This window comes from Pseudorca crassidens, chromosome 21 (assembly GCF_039906515.1).
Source record: "Pseudorca crassidens isolate mPseCra1 chromosome 21, mPseCra1.hap1, whole genome shotgun sequence".
NCBI classification, from domain to species: Eukaryota; Metazoa; Chordata; class Mammalia; order Artiodactyla; family Delphinidae; genus Pseudorca; species Pseudorca crassidens.
Genome location: NC_090316.1, coordinates 16,150,311 through 16,156,318, shown reverse-complemented (window position 1 = coordinate 16,156,318; position 6,008 = coordinate 16,150,311).

The following is a 6,008-nucleotide window of genomic DNA, read 5'->3' as shown; positions in this document are numbered from 1 at the left end:
GGGTCTTTAAAGAGATAATTAAGTTAAATGAGGTATTAGGGTGGGCCCTAATCCAATATGATTGATGTTCTTATAAGAACAGGAGATTTGGACACTGATAGTTACAGAGGGAAGAAAATGTGAAAACACAGGGAGAAGATGGCTACGTACAAGCCAAGGAGAAAGGCCTCCAAAGAAAGCAGCCTTGCAGACACCTCGATCTTGGTCTCCTAGCCTTCAGGATTGTGAGAAAATAAATTTCTGTTGTTTAAGCCACCCAGTCTGGGGTACTATTTTGTTATGGCAGCCCTAGTAAACTAATATACCACATATCTTAATGTTGTAGAAATAATAATGTAGCTTCATAACTTATTAACCCCTCTCTCCCATGAACCCTGGAAAAATTCTAGAATTAAGAAAAAACATGAATTTGAGAAATGGATAATAAAAACAACAAAACAAGAAACTCCTTGGGAGTCTGAAGGCAGTTTTGAAATAGTGTGGGAGGTAGACGTGTTTTTTTGGGGGGCACGGGGCTCTGCCTGGGGTCGTGGGTGACCAGAAGCAGGCATGAGACGGCCTGGAGGAAAGCAGAAACCAGCAGCAACATTCCCAGCCTGTCCATAACTTATATCAGAGTAGCAGCATTTAGTGCACTTGGCTGGGGAGACGGGTTGATGAAAACAACAGGCTGACCAGCTCCCCTCTGACACTGACTTCTATGCCCCTCCCCCTCCAAATCCCAGGGTTGATGGATTACGAACTGGGGAGTGGGTCTCTCAAAGCTACTTCTTCCTTAGAGATCAACAGTGTAACCCTGAACAGAGTTGCCTTTGTTGAATGGAGTGAAAACAAATAAGAGAGCTTAACACTAATGCTGTGGTGACAGGGGCTCACAGGCTTCCTTCTCAAATTCGTCTGGAGGATCACACATGCCTCCTCCCCAATCCACATTACCAGACACTCCCACGGGCACAGGAGCTCACAGGCCAAAATAACCCGGCACCTGTGGGGGAGCAAAGAGACCGCGAAATGCAGACAACAAATTGAATCACATATACCAACTGAATCAGAATTATTAGAACAGATGAACCAAGAATTTCAAAGATGCATAATGAATATACTTAAGGAGATAAACGAAGATACTGGCAATCTGAACCAAAAAATCATTAGAAAGTGGAAATATGAGGTCCCCTCGTTAAGCGCTCACGGGTTTCCGAAAATCCACAAACTACTGTAATTGTTTTCTTTGATACCCCTATCGCGCTTATTCAAGCTGCTGGCTGACAACTGTACCCCAAATATGTGCACACCAATCACTATTTCCAGACTGTGGCCTCTTTCCTCTCTCTTTTGTGTATTAAATCCTGTTTTTGCCTTTGTTTTTTAACAATAGTGTAATGACTGCCTTCCTCATGTGACTAAATTGCTGAAGCAAATTAACTAAAGGTCCCTGAGTTATTCTTTGACTAAACAAAATAGAGGGAAAATGCAACAAATAGGAAAAAATGGCACGGAGGATACAGCTAAAGAGTAAGTTAGATATTGTAAAATCAGATTGAGGAATTTTCCCAGGCGGCTGCAGGAAAAAATAAAGATATGGAAAACATAAAAGGAAAAATAAGTAATATGGAGGGTAAGGAAGGTAGAATCATGCCAATATCTAGATTTTATGGGTTCAAAATAGAGAGGGGGGAAAATTGGAGAAGATATATTTAAAGAGATAATGAAGGTAAATTTTCCTAAATTAAAGAAAAATGAAGGGTCTCAGATTGAAAGAAATCAAAGAAAACCAAACAGACAAAAAAGAAGATCTCCTACCTAGAAGCATTACAATGAAATTTAAGAATGTTGATGACAAAAATAAAATATGCAGAGTTCTCAGAGAAAGGGAACAGATATCTAAAAAGATCAAGAATCATGCCGATATCAGACTTTCAAAGAAATGTTAGATACAAGAAAAAATAAAGTAATATTTTTAAAGTACTAAAGGAAAAGACCTTGGAACCTGCAGAAAACATTGCCTTAAATAGAAAGGTTTTATATGCAATTCCCATGAGTTCAGCACTAGTATCATTACTATTAACAAACTACCAAAGGCTTCTGGGCAATGCGGTAAGAAAAGACAAAGATAGAGGGGTATAAAGTTAGGAAACATAAAGCTAAAACATTTACAGAAATATGATCATCCATCAAAAACCAACAGAATAAAAAAACTATTAAAATTCATAAGGGAGCTTAGGCATGATAAAAATCAATAGTATTTTTTCTCACCACAAATAACCAACCTAAATTTTAAATACAGTATAAAATAATATGCTATTCATAATGACAACAAAAAGCATAATGTATCTAGGGATTAACTTAACCAAGAATGGACCAGACCTCTATGGAGAAAATTATAAAATTTTAAAAACATACAGCATGATCTGAATAAACAGTTATATTTTTCAACAGGAAGGCAATATTATTATGTCAGTTATCCACAAATGGTTCTACTGAATTCAATTTTAATGAGCATTTTTGTTGGATTTTCGAGGACCAGTAAATTTGTCCTCAAATGTACGTGAAAGGCTAAAAATCCATAAATAGCTAAGCCAGTATTGAAAAAGAAGACTCAAGAGGGGGAACTTATTTTACAATATATTAAGACATACTGCAGAGACAAGCAATAAAAACAACATGGGAAGGGTGTAAGAATGGACACCACGGACCAATAGAACAGAGCAGGGCACTCAGATACGAACCTATAGAATTAAATATACATTGGCACCAGGCAGCCATGGGTAAATGACTTAGAAACAAATGGCATTCTACCCTTCAAAGGTCATATATTTATTGTAGTTCAGCCTAGAACAATTTACAAAACCTGCTATTCAATACACAGATCTATCACTAACAGTGTATTAATCCAGGAATATTAATGCTAAATGAAAGGCAGGTATGTTTTTCACTGGGGTTAATAAGAGAATAACTGACGCTAGAGCCTCTCAAATTAGGCTTGGGCCATAACTGAAACTTTTAGGGAGGCTCTCCCCCTGAGCTGTCCAACTAGGGCACTTATTTTCTTAGGCAGAAGGCACTGGCATCATTGGGACTTCTCCTTCTGTGTACATGGAGAGTAACAGCAGTCACCACATACGAAATGTGGGTCTCCTGCTTGCTGATACCATACAATCAAAGGAAAGTATGGGACATGGTGGTATTTCTTGAACATTCTCAACTCAGGGTCTTTGCACTTGATCCTTACACTGCCTAAAATTCTCTTCCCCCAGACAGCCTCACAGTTTGCTCCCTCACCTCCTTCAGGTCTTTGCTCAAATAGCACACCATCAGAGAGACCTCCCATAACCACTCTATTTACAATTGCAACCCCCCGTTTCCCACAGGATCATCCCCCCATTCCCCTTACCTGCTTAATTTTCCTCCATACTGTAAATATTTTACTTCTTTCGTTTGTTGTCTTTATTCCACTTCTTGAACGTAAACTCATGCCATAGGGCAAAGAGTTTTTTTTCATTTTGTTCAGTGCTCATTCCTGGCACATTTGTTGAATGAATGAATGGTTATTGTGTCTTAGCCTTTCCATAGATACTGGCAACAGTACTAAGGTATAAGCCCATCGTTTGAAGTACAAATAAATGATCAATCAATCCTTGACAGTGAATCTTCTTTACTTAACAGTTAAGTATCAAATCAAAAAGTTCGAGCAGAACAATTTTCAGTTAGTGCTTATTAATGTTCACATAATGTGAATCCTGATAGTGTTTACTGGGTCATTTTTTCGTCTTTGAGAGAGATGCGATTAGCAATTCTTGTTAATTTCCCTGCAGTTGTATGTCAGGACTCAAAATCATTATGTGAAGAGAAAATGAATAAATCCTGGCAAAAAGAGATGATCAGAGTTGTGCCTTAGAAATTTTTGTATTGTATTGTATTTGTATTGTGTTTCTGAGCCCATAAACTTTCGTGTATAAGTCTTTAATTATAAGAGAAAAGTCTGTAATTATAAGAGATAAGTCTGTAATTATAAGAGAAAAAAATACAGTCCACTTAGAAAGAAGCAGGTGATTTCAGAGGTAAAACATCTGTGGTAGATTTCCAGTTGTGTCCCTTTTGCTGTTAGGGAGTTATATGTCCGCACCCATTGCCACGTGACTTGAAGAGATCTTATACTCATTAATTATTTTTATAATAATGCAGAATAGCCACCAGTGGCTTACAATAAGCATTTATTTTTCTTCCTTCCAGGTCTGCAAGTCAGCTGGGATGGCTCTGCTTCAGGATGTGGCTTTCCTGGACTTGTTTGTCTGAAAAGGTCTCTGTTTCATCCTGCTGAGTATAGAATTCCAAGTTGACAGTTGTGTTTTGCACTTTTGCATTTAATTTTCTTTTGGCTTGCACAGTTTCTAATGAGAAGTCTATGAAAACTCTTATTATTTCTCTATATATAATGTGCCTTTTTTCACTAGCTGCTTTTAAGATCTTCTCTTTAGCACAGTTTTTCAGCAGTGTGATTATGATGTGACCTGGTGTAGTTTTCTTTATATTTACCCTGTTTGGGTGCTTCTTTGACCTTCTTGGATCAAATATCAGATATTACACTTGGAACATTTTTGTCCACTATTTCTTCAAATACTTTTTCTTCACCCCCATCCTCTTTCTGGGTCTGTAATTATATATACATTAGACCTCTTTATATTGTCCCACAGGTTACTGAAGCCCTGTTTTTTTTTTGCTTTTTTTTTTTAAGTCTATTTTCTGTGTGTCATTTTGGATTGTTTCTATCGCTATGTCTTCAGCTTACTTTTTATTTTCCTGCAGCACCTAAAGTGCTATCCATCCCATGTAGAGATTTAAAATTTTCAGATATTATATTTTTCATCTCTAGAAATTCTATTTGCTTCTTTTTTAAAAAACTCTTCAGTTTCTCTCCTGTCATATTTTGTGTTAAATCCTTGAGCATCTTACGCACATAAGTCCTTTTCTGTTAATGCCATCATTTTTGTCATTTCTGGATATGGTTCTATTGACTATATATTTTCCTGCGTACTTGGCATGCCTATTCAGTTTTGACTGGACGCCTGATATACTGAATATAATGTTGTTGAATCCCGGATTTTGTGCTAGTCTTTTAGAGAGTATCAGGCTTTGCTTTGGCAGGCAGTTCGGTTACTTACTGAGCAGTTTGACTCTATCAGGGCTTGTCTTTAAGCTTCTGAAGGGTCTAAACTAGCCCAGAGTCTAGGGCTAGTTTACCTCACTACTAAGACATGACACTTCGGGGGTCTCTATAGCATACTCCGTTCGACAACCGTATTCAACAGTCTCTCCACTCTGGCTCCAGGGAACTCAAATGATTCCTTAGTCCAGTGTTAGCTCTGAAAATTGTTGGGCTTACTGCTCCCCAATAATTGTTCTTTCCTGGTCTTGCGGAGTTTCACAGAACATATTCACTGATTTTTATTCAGCTAAAGATGCAAGGGTGTGCCTATGCAGATTTCTGAAGCTTTTTCTCCATAAACTCCGCCTCATAAATTCCAACCAACTTGGCCTCGTCAAATTCCCTAAAAAAAAATCCCCATCTCATTTGTTTCTCTTCTCTCAGCTACAAAGGTCCGGAACTACCTGTCGTCCAATGTCTGAAAACAGTTGTTTCACCTACTTTGTTCAGTTTCGTAGTAACTCCAGACCTATTGCTTTTTCTTGTCCAGCAGTGGGCGTCTCAAACGCCTTATGGAAAAACGTAGATTGTTTTATAAATGCTATTCTCTATGGTTAAAATTCACCTCTCTCTCGGATACTTCTCGCTTACTTCTCAGGAGATGGTGATGGGTCATTTCTTCTGGCGGAATCTCTAGGGACTACAGCCCGCACTCTGGCGTCGCTTCAACCCCGCGCACGCAGCGTTCGGTTTCTCCCGCGCGCGCCACCCCCCCGCTTCGCTCCTCCCATCTCTCCTTCTACCCACCGCCCCCCACTGCCTTCCTCGGCGGAGGCGCTGGCGTTCCGCGCGCCGGCTCACCGCG